General features: G+C 44.5%; 1 long non-coding RNA gene across 1 annotated transcript; it reads right to left on the bottom strand.

The window, feature by feature from the left end:
* Positions 1-14,302: 14,302 nt before the first annotated feature.
* On the bottom strand, positions 14,303-16,524 carry LOC139055990 (uncharacterized). Its single transcript, XR_011512076.1, has 3 exons — positions 16,412-16,524; positions 15,450-15,515; positions 14,303-14,373 (listed from the first exon to the last, which is right to left on the bottom strand). It is a non-coding gene; the product is annotated as an uncharacterized lncRNA (long non-coding RNA).
* Between the last annotated feature and the right edge of the window lie 395 nt (positions 16,525-16,919).

Genomic DNA, 16,919 nt, shown 5'->3' with positions numbered 1-16,919 from the left:
ATTCAGTGCTTTTCCAAGCGACGCCTGTAATATCTCACTCGTGTCGCTGTCAGTCTTGGGGTTGCCGTACGAAGGAACCCAAGCCACGAGAGGATAAAAATTACTTGTCAAGCTGCGGATCTGAACCAGTGCTATCGGGTTGCGTGACCACAAAGCTAACCATTTCAGCCACTTCCGCTTAGTCATACGCGCCCTTTAAAGCGGGGTTTTATATGCGCGGAGAATTAGACGCAGCTCAAGGCGTGAGGCAATCACAGGCCTCCCCTCCCTCCGGAGGAGAGAAAGGGTGCGATCGCCTGTTCGTTCGCCTCACATCCGCCATTTCCCGCCAGTTTAGGCCAGGCAGACAAATGGGGAGGCCGCGTTTGGTTCGACCTGCCGAAGAGCAGGCTGCGTTGAAGGAAGGGCAGCTGGAGGGGCCGCGAGTATTTCGTTCGGCCAAAGAACCCGCGGCGTTTGATGAATGTCGCCGGGAACTCGCTCGAGAAAGCGCTCTTCATCGATGCGCTGACCTCGCCGTGAGGTTACGACAGCGAAGAGCCGCGGATCCCGAGCTTCGCTTGAAACTTCTCTTCGCAGTAGTGGAAGGGCGGCCAATTTGATTAGCGACCTATTGCGTAGCAGGGCATTCAATACGGAACAGTATAATGCAGTACTGACTGTCTTAATGTTTAGTACAAATGGGTGCATTCTGTACTAGGATCATACACATATAAGAAAGCTTCTTACAATTTCGCATAGACAGAAAACTGCTGCAGAGGCCGTGTTAATCTTCTGTGCACAACAACACTCCACTGAATCAGTTTCTGTCGCAACAGTTATCTATGATTAATAAAGAGATTATCAATAGCATAGATCAACATCTTTCGCATACCAGTAAAAACAACTTGCTTTTCTATTACATAAAACTGGTAACCTTGCTACTCCAAAACAAATTTTCTACCGAGTAAAATTTCTGCGCAGCGTTCTGCTGATGTGCCGATAAATATTTAGCAAATTACACTGAAAATGAATATAGCTTCTTTTTTCATGTATGGTTTGGTTGCGCGATACAACATGTAAGACCAGTAAAACTTTATTCAGAGCTGTAACATTGATAACAATGCATAATTTTGAAATTCCGCGTGAGAATATTCCAGATGTATCTTTAAAATTTTGATGGACTTCAGTTTCTTCCATCAACATCCAGGCACAAACGAAACATTGGGAAGTCAACTAACAACAAAAAACTCTGAGTTTCATGTCGAGGAATAGTAAATTTTTAAATCTAAATAAATTCGGCTGCATTCAATGCAATCAGGGCAACCTGTTTACTACGATTTTTTTTCAACGTTTCGAAAACTTGCTTTAATACGCTGAACGTACACAATGCACTTTCTTTTACAGATCCCATAGGCTCAGCTTCCGCCGACCTATTCTGAAGAGTAGATAGGACAGGTGTCAATAATTACAATACGAGTTGAGTCGTTGGCTCGAGGTTATGTGTCACGAGACTTTCAAGGTTGACAAAATAAAGAAGCGAAAGTATTTAAACCTAATAATATTGGTGACTTCGCGGAAATGAGGGCGCTACCACTTTATCCATAATAATCAAACCAATGAAGGCAAGAGTGGCAAATAACCTTAGTACTTGCACAACGTTGTCGAAGTAAGTTCAATGAGATTCAAGCGTCTCAAGATCCATGTATTTAAGCTATGTAATAATTGAAAGAAGAATGTGCAAACGTATGAGCAATTATTATCTGCGCAAAGACAACGCTACACGCCCTTAATGCAAATGTTGAAGTATATCGTAAAAATACACTACTGCCGAGAGCGTTGTAAGTGCTATTCGAGCCACAAAAAGTATGAGATATCAGTAAGGCAATTTTTTCGCAATTTTCAAGCTTCTCGAGCTTTCTCACTGCAGCGGACGTTTTCTCACCCTGTTTTTTTTTTTTTTTGAGAGCCAGATTGATGCAATTTATGTGCGGCAGAAGGCCTGCGCATCAGAACTGCTGCATCAGGTCTATGCAAAACTTTTCAACGTAAAATATTTTGTAGAGTGAACTGCAGTTGAATTTGTCTTGCAGTACAATGGTCATGCTGTACAAGAGACGGAACACGCGAAAGTGCTCCACAATATATTTCTCCATATTCTTGCCTTCCTGTAGCAAAAATGGCGTGCCGCCTAGGTCCACAAGAGTTGGTAGAACTATAGGCTAGCAAGGTACCTCAACTTGATACTTTGCCCCGTGGTTGACATTCCTTCGCTAACTTCCGATGCCTTTCTCTATCATTCCTCAGCCGTTTGGCGACGCACGTGGTCTCTGGTGTGTATATTCTCTCCTTTCAGCTAGTTTCCTGCCATACTCATCAGCGCTTTCCTTCTTTTAGCTTTCATTCTATAACTCTATTGGTCCACGGGTTATCTAAACTACGCATTACATGACCTGCCCACCTCCATTTTATTCTCTTAATGTCAATTAGAATATCGGATATTCCCGCTAGCTCTCTGATCCACTCCGCTTTCTTCCTGTTCTTAACGTTGCGCCTAATATTCTTCGTTCCTTCGTTCATTCTTCGTTCCCTCGCACGGCTATTGATCATGATCTTTGTCTTCTGCATATTATTTTTCAACCCCACTCTTACACCCTCTCTTGTTGTAGCTCATCCCCAGTGTTGCTAAACTGGACAATGTCATCTGCAAATCGATGGGTGCTGAGGTATTCTAGCTTGAATACATCTTCCTAGCACGCAGTGAACAGAATTGGAGAGATTCTCTCTCCTTGTCCGACCCCTTTCTTTATAAATATATGCTTACTCTTCTGTGGAGCATTGAGGTACCTGTGAAATCTGTATATATTTACGTAAACCTTCTGTACTCTTTGATTACGCAATGCCTTTACGAGTGCTGGTATCTCTACTGAATCAAATGCCTTTTCGTAATCTACGAAAGCCATATAGAGAGACTGATTGTATTTTGCGGATATCTAGATTGCCTGATTGATGACATGGATTTCATGCATTGAAGATAATCCTTTCTTGAAGACAGCCTGTTCCCTTGGATCACTGGAGTCCAGTTTTGCTCCCATTCTATTGGACATTATCCAGGTGCAAAGAAGCGGTTAGGCGTGCAGACACGGACACAGGAGAAGTGGACAACACGAACGCCGACTATCAAATGGAGGAAGCGCTGAGGCGAAAAAAGAAAGAAGGCACAAGACTCATCTGCGCATGTCCTGGTAGCACCAGGTGTCATCCGGGTACACGTGCCGGTCTATACTGCCCGTCTCGACCAGCACGTGTACGAGATTGCCACTTTTTGCTACCAATCCAGAGCATACGCAGATGAGTCTAGTGTCTACATTTGTTTTCCTCTTGGCGCACCCTTCACTTGATAGTCGGCGTTCATGTTGTCCACTTCTCATCTCTTGTGTCCGCGTCTGCACACCTTACCCCTTTTTTGCATAGTGAATCCCTACAAACTAGCTCACCTTTCTGGCGTTCTTATCCTGGTGAATACCTTTTATAATACTGGAAGTAAGCTAGTGGGCCTATTAATTTTAGATTCTTTAACGCCTCCCTTTTTGTTGACTAGTATAATCTTGACATTCTTTCAGTTCTGTGGGCCCCTTACAAGTCGATAGACCTTTCGTATAAAGAGCCGCCAGTTTTGCAAGCATTATGTCTCCTCCATATCTGAATAAATCGACTGTTACTCCATCTTCTGCTGCCGCTTTTCCCCGCTTCCTGTCTTGCAAGGCCCTTCTAACTTCACCGCCAGTTATTGAAGGAGCCTCTGTATCCTGTTTATTACTACTTCCAATGGAGGTATCGAGGCTGCTCTGGGTACTGTACAGGTCCGTAAAAAATTCCCCACTGCTTTTACTATATCTTTGAGATTTATGATGTTACCGTGCTTATTTGTCACTGCATACATAGTGGTTTCTGGTACTAACAGCGCAAAACGTAGAAGGCACAGGAGACGATAACACCACAAAAGCCGACTTTCAGCTACGTTCATTTGAAAGATACACGGCTTCTTATACAGTTGCCCACACGTCACACGCCACACGTCACACGTCACACGTCACAGACACGTCATTTCACATCATGTGAAACACGCACTCTTTCGCACTCAACATAATAGTTGCACTTGCAAAAGCTCAGCTTCTTTTTTTTTGTGAGCAACAGGGACGGCGTGCTAACACACAGCTCACGAAGTCTGACAATCTCGGCTGCCTCAATAATGTCCCGAATCAGGTGTTCATTGTGTTTTTTTCAGCACTTCACAGTGTTTGAATTCTGCGGCACAAGGTTTAGAGGGGCAATCCCTGACCTGGATACCAAGATTCCTGTTCGCCTGCTCGACGTTAAGTTTATATCCTTTTGGTCTTTCGTTTGTGCTCCTTCCAGTTTGCCCTATACACTTCACACATTTCAAAGGCATAGAATACAGCACAGGTTCTGCGCAATCCACAAAGCGGCTCTGGTGATTCGTTTTGCACCCTTGCTTCTTTATAAGCTCTTCTGCACTGATGCGTTGTCAAAGGCTTTTCAGTTTTTCCGGGGCAGTGAGCACAAGATTAACTCCAGCTTTCCGCTCTATCTTTTTTAAGCGGCGAGATATATTGTGCACGTATGGCAGGGCCCTTCGCTTTTCGTTAGTTTTTGTGTTCTCGCCACCTTTCTCGCCATTGAGAAGCTCGAGTTTTAGGTTCTTGCTCATTCGTTCTGCAAGAGACACAAGAAGGTGCCACGGGGGACCAGCCCCAGTAAGGCGGTCAACCTGGTGGCGAAAACTTTGTTCCATCGCGTGGATGCACCATTTTTAAGAGCATTTGCTAAACAAACGTTTGCAGTGGCTCTCTCCACTAGTTACGAATGCGCTGATGGAATCACAGCCCCGCCCTGTCGCCTCTGGCTTCATAGGCCCAGCAGACCTTACCCCTAGCGAGTTCGAGCCCGAGATCAAGGAATCTCGAAGGCCCTAGCAGGAGACTTGGTGGGTAACAGGAAGTGGCTGCAACGCATGACTAAAGCACGTCACCGCCTCCAAAACTGCGTTATCCGAATTCGTGCAACGCCCATCACAGTGAACTAAATAATCATCAACATAACGAACGACTTTTCTGACGCTTGTTCTGGTTAGGACATTCTAAAGTAATCTATCAGCCATGCGCCCTTCTTGGACACCATAACGCGCATGGGCCACTCATGTTTATGCGTTTTTACCGTGAAAAACATATTAAGGGACAATTTTTGGCTAGTTATCGATGTTACCCACTAAGCGGTCGAGCTTGAGGTTTCCACATAGCTTCTTTACAGCTGACTTTGCTTTTTGGAGAAACGATTTTTCATGCATGTTAGGAACGGAACTGAGGGCACCTAACACCTTATATTGGCAGACGTCTTTTGGCATCACAGCGAAGCCCTCCTCCTTGTCCGAAGTAAGGAACGAGAGCGAATGTTCTTTCAATATATAGGATAAACTGGAAGATGGAAAAACGAAGGACTAAAAGAACATAAACTTAACGGCGAGCAGGCGAACAGGAATCTAGGTATTCATATCAGGTTTTGGCCCTCTGAAGCTTGTGCTGCAGAATTCAGACCTGTGAATTGCTGAAAAACACAATGACTAATTGGGTTGGGAGTTTATTGAGGCAGCCAAGATTGCCAGACTTGTTGGAAATTGTGTTAGCACTCCGTCCTTGTTCCTAACAAAAAATAACTTGAGCTTTTGTAAGTGGAATCATTGTCTTGAGTGCGTAAAAGTGCGTCTTTCACCTTTTGAGCAATGACCTGTCTGTGATAAGCGTGGGCAAATGCATAAGAAGCCTTGTATCTTTCAAATAAATGCTGTTAAAAGTCAGTGCTTGTGGCATCGTCTTCTCGTCTCGTGTCCCTTCTACGTCTTGCCCTGTTAACACCGGAATGGAAAACAAACAAGCCCACGCTGCATATCTTGGTTTGCCCTATGCAAAGTTTTCTTGTCATTGATTTCATGCTGCGTATATTATTTACTGCTTCATCAGTCTGTCTCAGGTTATAATTTCTAATACTCCTTTTGTCCTAGTTGATCAGTTTTGACAGCTCCGAGAATTCTATCTGATCTTTTGAATTGGACACTTTCATTCTTTCTCGTTTCTTCATTAGGTGTTATGTTTCTTGGGTGACCTTATCTACTGGTTGCCCTTATTTCCGCTACAATTAAGCAAGTGCTGGCTTGGCTCGCAGGTAGAGTAGTTGACTCCCCTGCAGCGGGCCTGTGTTGGATCCCGGCGGGAACCGGGAATTTACTGCGACGGACACCGGCGCCGGCGGCAGACACCATCGCAAGCCGAAACGGCTATTAGAATAAGCCCACAACAGCTTACGCTGTAAAACTTGCACTTCGTGCTATATATCACACAGTGGCGTAGCCAGAAATTTCGTTCGGGGGGGGGGGGGCTCACTTTGCAGCTCGGCCTGCTCCTTCTAAAATTAGTCGAAGGATCAATATATATATATATATATATATATATATATATATATATATATATATATATATATATATATATATATATATATATCGCTTTGCACTTTGGCTCACTTTGCAGCTCGGCCTGCTCCTTATAAAATTAGTCGAGGGATGTATATATATATATATATATATATATATATATATATATATATATATATATATATATATATATATATATATATATATATGTCATTCAACAACCTTGGTAATATTTTTGTACATATGCAACGAACAGGGGAAAATCTCAACGACACTTTCCTTTGTAAGAATCTATTGCGCAGGACTGTCAGCGGTTGTTCATTGCGAGTAATTGCTCCGAAATTAAAGTCGCAACAGAGAGCACATATAAAAAGCAGGAGTTCTGCAACATATACGAGGGCGAGTCAAATGAAAGTGAGCCAATTCGAATATATGACAAACCGGGTACTTTATTTAAAAGTAGTCACCATGAGTATTTAGACACTTGTTCTACAAACGAGTCGCGTAATTCCCGTATCATAAAACTGCTTGGATTGCTGCCTCAAAAATCTGTAAATGACTACACGTCATCTTTCGACACGAATCTGGTTCCCTTGAGCAGTTTCTTCAAATTTTACCAAATGTGGAAGACGCAAGGCAACAGGTTTGGGCTGCATGAGGGATGTTGCAGCGCTTCCCACTTGAACTTTGCCAGTTTTGTATTAACCACATCAGCGACGTGGGAACGGGCAATGTCGTGAAGGAAGATGTCCCCAATGCGCAATTTTCCACGTCGTTTGTTCTTAATAGCAACACGCAGCCGATCCGATCTTTCACAATATCTGAAACGATTTAGAGTCTCTCCAGGTTTAGAAAATTCGATCAATAGTGGCCCCTAACGATCTAAAAAGAAGTCAACGCTTTTCCGGCATAACTGACGGCCTTTGTTTTCCTTGGGAGCGGTGAATTCAAATGTTTCCACTGTAAGATTTGCCGTAGTGTTTCAGGCTAGTAGTAGCGGCACCATGTCATCCCCGGTCACAATTGCAGACAAAAAGTTGTTACCCTCATCTGGGGTTCTTTGACGTGCACTTAAATCTAAGTACACGGGTGTCTTGACCAGGATTCGATCCCGCGACCGCGTGCTCAGCAGCCGAACACCATAACCACTGAGCAACCACGGCCTTTTCAATTGTGTTGGGGGGGATTGCACGGTGGCTTTAGCCCGGCCGTGGATCGTCTTTGTAACTTTCATGTGCTTCTTTGAACAGTTTGCTACAACGCTTCTTAGTGGCCAATGAAACGCAATGTTCAGCGCATACGGCAGCCATACGGCGAATAATTTCTTTTTGGGAAACATCTTCATTTGTCAAAAACCTCACGACAACAAGCTGTTCAACTTTTGAAGTGTCGATAATGTCATGCAACCATGTTAAACCCCGTGTATGAGAGCATTAAAGAACATTTAACCTCACCTCTGCATGTCACTTGTAAATGAGATGCGTATGTGCTACGCGCATGCCTCGAAAATAATGAACCGAACCATTATTGCGCCGGGCGGGTTGTCTCACTTTCATTTGACTCGCCTTCGTACATTAGAAATGCGAAGATACGATGGAATATACAAATGTGAAGATACAGTTTGATACAAGGCAAAAAATTGTCACTGGAAACAAAGTTAACTGCGCATATACACAAAACCTCGCAACAAGATGTTTAAATATACGCATAAGCCTCCAATAAATCTACGTACCTAAGAAAAAGCCACTATATATATTGCGTCAAATAAGGCAAATAAGCAGGTTGCGCAACCACAGATTCACAGATCACAGCACCCCCCCTCCTCCTTCCACTCCCAAAATGTATCGCGTGCGACGGAAGGCGGCGCGCTTCCTCCCCGCTTTTCTCCCTTGCGCACACAAGACTCAGCCACCATCGTCGGCTCACCACCTCCCCTTCCCCCCCCGCACGCTTTCACTCGGACATAGAGCATGCGGCGCGCGGTCACGATGTTATCGCCCTTGGCCTTTATTTATACGGAACATGAGGGCAACGACAGGAATGCGCCTGGAGTCTTCATAGAGCTGCTATCGCAATAATAAAATAGTATCCGGCAACTGAAGCATCCCGTCGCCCATTACTTTTCGCAAAAGAAGTAACAAAATCGAACTTTCACCATGCGAAAATTCGCTGCACCGCAATAATGTCTTCTTTTTTTTTTGTGGGCGGGGGGCGGCGAAAAAGTATAACGCAAAGGAAAGCATGTTGGCTACAATCGAATGCCTACTTTGGACACCTAGTGTGGCTACCGAACGATTATCGAAGAAAGCGTGTGAAGCTTGGTCCACAGAAAACCATACGCGTACGGCTCGGTATCCTACACCGGCGAGACAAAATTTTCCGGAGTGGTTGCGTTCAAGCGAACGCGTTGCAATCCATCGAGTCCCCGCAGTGCTGTCGGCGAGCGACTATGCATTGTTTCTTTTTCTCGTCTGCTAGCCAGAAAGCGTCCAAAACTCTGCCAGGCGAAAATGCAGTCGGCCAGAGAAAAACAAACGCGCATCCAAGTGCGCCGCGCGGTTATCGATGCGGCACGAGAAAAACGCATGCGCTCTGGCTGGATCGGCAGCCCGCGGGTTGCGAGAACAAAAAAAAAAGAATGAGAAAGAAAGGAGAAAGAGGCTCAATCTATCCTCGCGAATAAAAGTCTAGGTCGAAAAATAAATAAGAACTTAGTTACAATGGTGGCTTTAGTGTCTTGACATGGATGCTTTGGCGCAGGTGAAAAAAAAATGTTTATATTCTTTTCTGTGACCTGATGGCACAAATGAACCACCGGAACGCTTTGTCTCATTGGACCTCGCTGCGTGCTTTGTCAACTTGTCTGATAGTATGTTGATTTCGCTTGTCTCGTTGTATGGCCCGATGTACGACTTTAGAAAAGTCGTGCACCTTTGGCGTCAAATGTTTACAACAGCATTAAACCCAAAAAAGTTCCGGAATCGAAAATCTAAAGCACGACTTTGAAAATGTCAATGGACCTTTCGCATCAAAATGTTATGAGCACTTTACACCCACAACGTTTCAGAATTGAAATCCAAGCGCTTCGTAGATTCCGCAGCCTCCGCGAAATGCCGAGACGACCCCCCCTCGCCTTCAAAACGCCCTTGAAATTTTGTGCCCGGTGGGGCTCCTTGCGTTACGATATGTGACTCCCTATGCATGGGGCGTTGCCCCGAAATCCAGCCCGATTTAGCAATGTTCGCGCTAAAATGTCTTTTCGAGCGTGAATTAAGAACATTCTAGACAAAATCGAGCATGATTTCTGGCGCCGGGAGTTGTTTTGGTCGGCGGCACATGACTGCACGAAAAAATTTCGGGGGGGGCTGAAGCCCCATAAGCCCCCCCCCCCCCTGGCTACGCCCCTGATATCACAGGTTGATAACTGTGTCTGTGACACACACGAGAAAGCGATACAGGGGAGACAAGGTGGATGTGGTGCTTGGGCCGCTTACTGGAAATATACCCGCCGTGGTTGCTCAGTGGCTATGGTGTTAGGCTGCTGAGCACGAGGTCGCGGGATCGAATCCCGGCCACGGCGGCCGCATTTCGATGGGGGCGAAATGCGAAAACACCCGTGTACTTAGATTTAGGTGCACGTTAAAGAACCCCAGGCGGTCGAAATTTCCGGAGTCCTCCACTACGGCGTGCCTCATAATCAGAAAGTGGTTTTGGCACGTAAAACCCCATAATTTAATTTTTTTTTTTTACTGGAAATATGGGGTAAATAAGCAACACTTAAGCTGGCATGTTGCACATCTACATGAACAAATGTCACAACTGCTTTCGTAGAATAGTGTTTTCAATCGATACAGGTTAGTTCTCAGTATATGTTGCCACATTTAAACTACAATTATACCCTCAACATTTATTAAGCAATGTTCCAAGCTGTATTGCTTGATACAGGGTCAGTGACCATTTTCAAAAATTCTTAAAAGTTATCTGTGGCAACGATCACAGTTCTAGTTCGTATGGTTATCTACTCGAAGCGGCGGACAGTACTTGCACAAAGAATTGAAATGCATAATCGATTAATTAACGAAATTTTAAGAATTAAGCTGCTAACTAATGTCTTATGGCTCATTTTGCAATTATCAAGTCCGATGCAATTAGAACGAATCCTCAGCACAACACCAGTTTCATGATACTAATTCCCGAGCTTTGCGGACAAATGCATTGGCATTCAATTTACTTCATCAACAAAACGTCGTTTTATGCGTTCAAGCACATAATTAACTGGAACGCGAATGAATTTCCCACAAAGTTGGGGAATTATCTCGAAACTGGTGTCACCCTGAGAATACGTTTCAAGCGAATCCACCTTGCGACGTCCACAGCTAGAATTTATAAATTGCAATATGGGCCGTACAGTAACTAGCTAGAACTTTAATTGCTGAATTTTTGTTAATTATCCGATTAGTATATTCACATCTCTCGTAAGTAATATCCGCCTCTTCCAGTGGACCAGCCCATGAACTAGAATTGGGCTATCTGCCACAGGCAACCTTTACAAATTTTTGAAATTGTTCACTGAAGCACCCGGTATACTCATTTACCGTGTTAAAATCATTGCTGGTTTCTCAGTATTAGGCATGAGTTCTTTAGAGCTAGTTTTCTTGATCAATTACTGTTTTTGATATCTTGTTAAGGATGAGATAACGTAGTGTTTTGTTTACGTTGGCTTCATGTTTTCTTAATAATATCATGGATGAAAACGAACTTACACTAGTTTGAAACTGCTGGGCTACTGAGCATTGTAATCCTCGTTGCAGTAAAACTTCTGCTATATAGCGGCAACCAGACCTAAGGAGAATGCGACAGCGGGTGGCAAGAACTGACTTCGCCGTGTCGTCTGCCGTGGCAGCAAACGCGGCGCGACTTTTTACCAACGTGAATTCAGTCGTTGCCAAAGAAAACTGTTAGGCTTCTTAATTTAGCCTATAATTCGGAACACCCTGCACCGCAGAAGAGCAGCCGATAAAGGGACACTGACAAGCACGCTGTTTCTTCGCCTACGCGGAACAAATTTCGTTGTGTAACGAGGAATGGCACCCCGCGTCGTGGCACACGACGTGGAATAGACAGTGGTCGCCGTGCCCTTAGCACTTGCCCGTTACCCTGTCACGCTGTATCTGTACAAGAATAATGAAATACAGAAGCACAAATATTGCAAACGACTGATTACTTCTTTTCCTTATGTTCGTCGATCCCCCCCCCCCCCCAAGGACCGCTCTTCCACTCCAACAGTCGGCTCAGCAGACTACAACATTTCGAGAAAACCATTTTTGAGCGCAAAACAGACAGAAACACAGAAAAGCCCCTTTTCTTTGTCCCTGTTTGTTCTTCCCACACATTTTTTTTCTAAAAATGAATCCGTTCCAACTAGACCGACTCGCAGTTATGCTTCAGACCACAACAGTCTTGTTTTTGTCCGGTCGGCGATGTGCCCTTCTCTGAAGTAGTCAGAGCAGAGGCGGAACCCGTTCTGCATCTGCTTCCGAGTGAGCCCCACCAGGATCCCTCATTTAGCGTAATTTTTCCATATGTGGAAATTGGAACATATGCTAAATACCGCTTGGTGATGATTGAAGAAGGTCATGTTTAAGAGCACATAAAAGCTATACCAAATTTGAGAGTACGAAGAAGCTATAAAAAAATATCTTCTCTAAGCACAGCTTGAAAGGTCAAGCGCGCCTCGGTCTTCGTGCAGGTTGCACACATCCCTTATTTTAGTTTAAACACAAACGGTGACTGTTATGTTTTTGATTTTTATTAGCTTCAGCCTTGTTCATAAACATTCAAAGCTGGTAATGGCACAACATAAACCTCAGTGAAATCTTCTCCAGCGTAAAGAGTTCGTGCAGCAATCATTAAAATATGTCCCGTAAATATAAATTCCGAACTTTTCTGCTGAGAAAAAATGACGAAGAACCGCCAACATGTAATAAAATACATATAATATAATATATATAAAATATAATGACGCGAAATTTCTGTCTGCTCCTTAGATAGCATCAATCGGCTCATGAGCAATCGCCAGCAGGTAGCTTCAGTTCTTTTCAACACTGCAGCAAAATGCGCCGCCCCAAACCAAAACTATATTCCCAAGATAAAAATCAAGAAATATCTCTTCCTCCTTATAGCTGTTTTCGTAAGGATAGCTCTTGTTTACACAACAACGACTGCAGAAAAGGCGCGCTTACTTCTCGTTCACTGGTAAACGCAAAGTTTTCGGCTTGTTGTTCCTTAGCAAGTTGCCACATAATAGTGTCACGTGGTCGTGACGTCAAAGAACACAGTAGCAATACTGTGAAAGGCAAAAACTAGCTTTTATTGGGCGAACCTGTGCCCACAAAACAGGCTACACTTAAAGCACAACGAGAGCGGTGAACACAGTCGGCGATCGTCGAAAATCTGATCAGCGGGTCAAGCGCGTCGGCTTTTATACAGCAGTCGTCGAATCTTGCAGACTAATCGTGCGGACCCGCGTGTCTTCCACAAAGTTCTACACCATTCGCGTCACGCGATGAAATCAGATAACACAAGGTTCGGCGACAACAGACAGCCGGGTAGAAGCATCGATAACTTTCCAAAAACTTCGGATACATGCAGGTGCTTCCCGTGCTGTGCGATTACATTTGTTAGGCGGCGAAACGTGGCCGACCGATAAAGATAAGTACACGTGTCAATAGATATCCTCAGGACGCATTATACTCCTTCGTCGGTTTTCAAACATTGCCGGAACATTCGCGGCAGCACAAAGCGAACCAGAAAGAAAGAAGACAGCGCCGAAATACGCAAAAGCTATTGTGTTTTCCGTTGGACACCAGCAAAATGACGACGCTTCATTGGCAACACCGAAACTTGCCTAATTGTCCATCCACTGCTTATGACGCCTGATAACAAGCTGGCAGACACCGGAGGTGCTGTTTACGCTAGTCCACGTTTACGCTGTAACCCTCTACTATTGGCAACGCCATCGTCCATAATCGCCGACTTAGTTTGACAGCAACAGACTTCCAAAAACTGCCATTTTTACGACTCACCCCGGGAATATTCTCCACAAGATGACTCAGTGATAAAATAAACGATACGTAGACATTCACGCTGCCACAAAACACAAATAGAAGATCACAATTTTTTATAAAGCGAACCTTGATATGCCTTGCGTCCTAAACAGTAGGTAGGCAAAGTATCGCCATCTTACGGTTTTGTGCGATGACGACTGCGTGATGTGCGTAGACAAGAAATCTCTTTGGTTGGGCTCGCCTTAAAACAAATTGTTGTGACCAAAATTAATTTTGGGTGCTTTACCTGCTAAAGGAACAATCCTATTACGAGGCACAACGTAGCGAGGGATTCTGTTGTTATTTTGAATACCGGGGGTTCCTTACCGGCTCTACACGTTAGTCAGCGAGCGCTTTTGCATATTGCCAACATCGAATGACTCCGTCGAGCTCAGCAGCGCAATGTCATAGCCGCTAAACTACTGCAGCGGTTTGATAAGTCTGTGGGTGTTTGTAAACACAAATATGCTTCAATCATTAATAAAGGGGGGCCTTTTCCTGACAATACTATCGCAGGCTCATTTTCAGCTTTAGGGCAGCATTGTGATGCAAATACGTAAAGTTCAAGGCAGGTTAAACGCACGTGAACAGGCTTGCAGAAACCAACATGGCCTATTTATTGATTTCCTTTTTTCGGTGTTAAGTGAGTCAGTGCATCTCCTAGTGCGAGAGCAGCAGCTGCTCATGCAGCATTTTAGCCACTGACAGACGACAAAAATGAAAATTTTGGTAGTAACCTACCCAGATGGCCCAAAGTTTCTTGCGCGAGCACGGTACGATTGCCTGCAACAAAGCGTTAGACAATAATAGTAGAGAACATAATGAGCTCTTGTTGGCAATATTATAAACGTTTTTGTGTTGCGGTGTTGATATCCTTTTTTTCTTGTAGCAAGAAACACCAACAAAAGGTGGCGTCTGGTCTGAATAGCTCAGGCATCCCACGGTGACCTGTGGTATGCATGAGGCTTTGCGCTGAAATGTTCGCTGCTTCCTTCCGACTTGTTCACTGAATCTGTGCGACTACGCTTCAATATTACTAAGAACAGCACGGTGAACCACTAAACGAAACAGCGGCACAAGGTCAACGTCAAACGTCAAATACGGTCACTGGTACATTGGGCGTTCTCCTAAAATAGTACGTATGTAGAAAAAGAGAACATTTTTGCCGCAACTGTAGCGGTGCCTAGTTCGAAACTGACGAAATTTTCAAAATATGACAGGGCGCCTGTCAACTGATCGGATTAGGTTTGCAACTGCCACGTGTACCAGCCCTTTATTTTTCTAAATGAGCTCATAGCAGCATACGAACAGATGACCCAGTGAAGGGACACATGCAACGGTGCATGTGTGTCCCCTTCACTCTGTCCCCTGTTTCCGTTTTCGTAAAGCCGTACCAACGAGCTCAAGTGGGCACTCTCCTAGCGTGCCCTAAGGTAATGAGTTAAAATGCTAGCTAATAAAGAATGACTAAAACATAAATTGTAAGCATTGATTTCTCACGCAAATAACGCCCGTATATTGAGTAATCTACTCCAGGTGGTTCAATGGCGGTATTTTCGGTAGGAAATTTTCGGTTCTGTGTCAAAATTCTAGAAAACATCTGTTACATTGCTTCGTAGCTGTCATTCAGCACGTACAGGTTCTTTCAGAAGTCAATGTTAATTTATGTGTTAATTTGGCCTAATGAAAGCCGAGCCTAATCAGATCTTGCGTTTACTGTACAGGGTGAAGTTCCATGGAGCTGCACCCAGTGGAAATATTGAAATATGAACCACTTGCTCTACTTCCGCCAGTGTTTCATATTTGCAGTTACTCAACAAATGCTGTTCACTATGCTCTACGTATTCGACAGGGCTTACCTGAAGCTCCAAAGTTTTTAGTTCTTTTGCGCAAGCTTGGCTCTCGTCACAAAGGCTCTTGAGAAACTGGTTGGCAAGCGAAAAAAAGCACGATGCACAATTACTGCGGTGACGAATGAGTAACACATTATATCACTATTGTACGTAGGCATAAATCGTTTTTCTGCAACGCCTAATTTTTTTTAACGTTTTAGGTGGCACGTTAAATGGCGGAGCCTAGATATCCTATGTCAGAATGCAGTGACGTATGGGATTTTTTTTTTCAATTTCAGAGAACACGAATAATGCGCAACACGGGACTTTCACTAACATTGATGCCGTGTGCGGCTGGTCGTTTCTGAACGTTCTGGAGCGCTCTCGCGAGTGGCCTTGTCTTCGGCTGGTTGAAAGAGCGGCCTGCGTTCGGCCGGTTCTTATCGATTGCTCTTCTGCATCTTCGAGCGCTCTGAGGCGCTCCAAGCCCTGTCGTCGGAGCAGTCGTCGAGATTGAAACGTCATCACAGCGCCGCTTCGCTACAGTGTAATAGCGTCGCTGCTGTTGGCGACGGCCCTCCGTAACCTAAACAACCTAGGCCACTGCACGCTGGCGTCTCGGTGAACGCTCGTCCCACCGGCGCCTCCACCGGTTTTCCCGGTAGCGCCGGGAATTTTAGATGGGCGAAACATCGGACGTTGGCAGAAGTCACGTGGTTTCGCATCTGCCATTTCCACCTACGATAGCGAGTCGCACGTTTGGCGTGCGCGCTTGTCCTCTACCTCTAAGATCGGGGAACACCAGATCCGCCCGACTCTGCTTGGGATGATGGAGGCGACCAGTCGAAGATACCATTAGAGTTGCCGGGACTCTCATTTCTCTCGTTAATTTTGGCCTTTAGTTGTTCTGCTATATTTTTCTTACAGCGTTTTTAATTACTACTGGAATTGCTCGACTACAACAGTTTAAATATGATTCTGTTACTTGCCTTTATCACTAGTTCGTTTGGCGGTTTCGGTTGAATATCTTTTATTAGCGGAAGACAATCCCGCACTGCATGTTGAGTGGCTCGTCCAATCTGGGTTGCGTAGTAGACCACTGCGAATCAAAGACAACAAGCGCTGGAAAACAAATCCTGTAAAGTTATCCCTATTAATATTGCATGCAGGTATCGCCGCCATGCGGTTATGCAATGAAATGGTACCAAAATTTGTATCAAATGTGTGGTGTTAAAGACTGAGGAAATTAAGTAGACAGGCCTGTTGCTGTTGTCCTCGACTGGTTTACTACTAAAGAGCACCAGGCAGCCCACAGTGAAATCATCGTTTTGAGCGACTGGAGGTATGTCATCTCATGCCACACTCTATCACGTATTTGTACCGTGCAAGCGAGGGCTAATGCATATAAATTATTTTGGAGTAAATTATAGTTCAAAAACACGTGGTACTTTATTAAATGCAGAATAGAATTTCTTTACGAATAATTCTCAGTTACAG

The sequence above is a fragment of the Dermacentor albipictus genome, chromosome 2, assembly GCF_038994185.2.
Source record: "Dermacentor albipictus isolate Rhodes 1998 colony chromosome 2, USDA_Dalb.pri_finalv2, whole genome shotgun sequence".
NCBI classification, from domain to species: domain Eukaryota; kingdom Metazoa; phylum Arthropoda; class Arachnida; order Ixodida; family Ixodidae; genus Dermacentor; species Dermacentor albipictus.
Note: the sequence above shows the minus strand (reverse complement) of the source record. Positions and strands in the feature narration are given on the sequence as shown.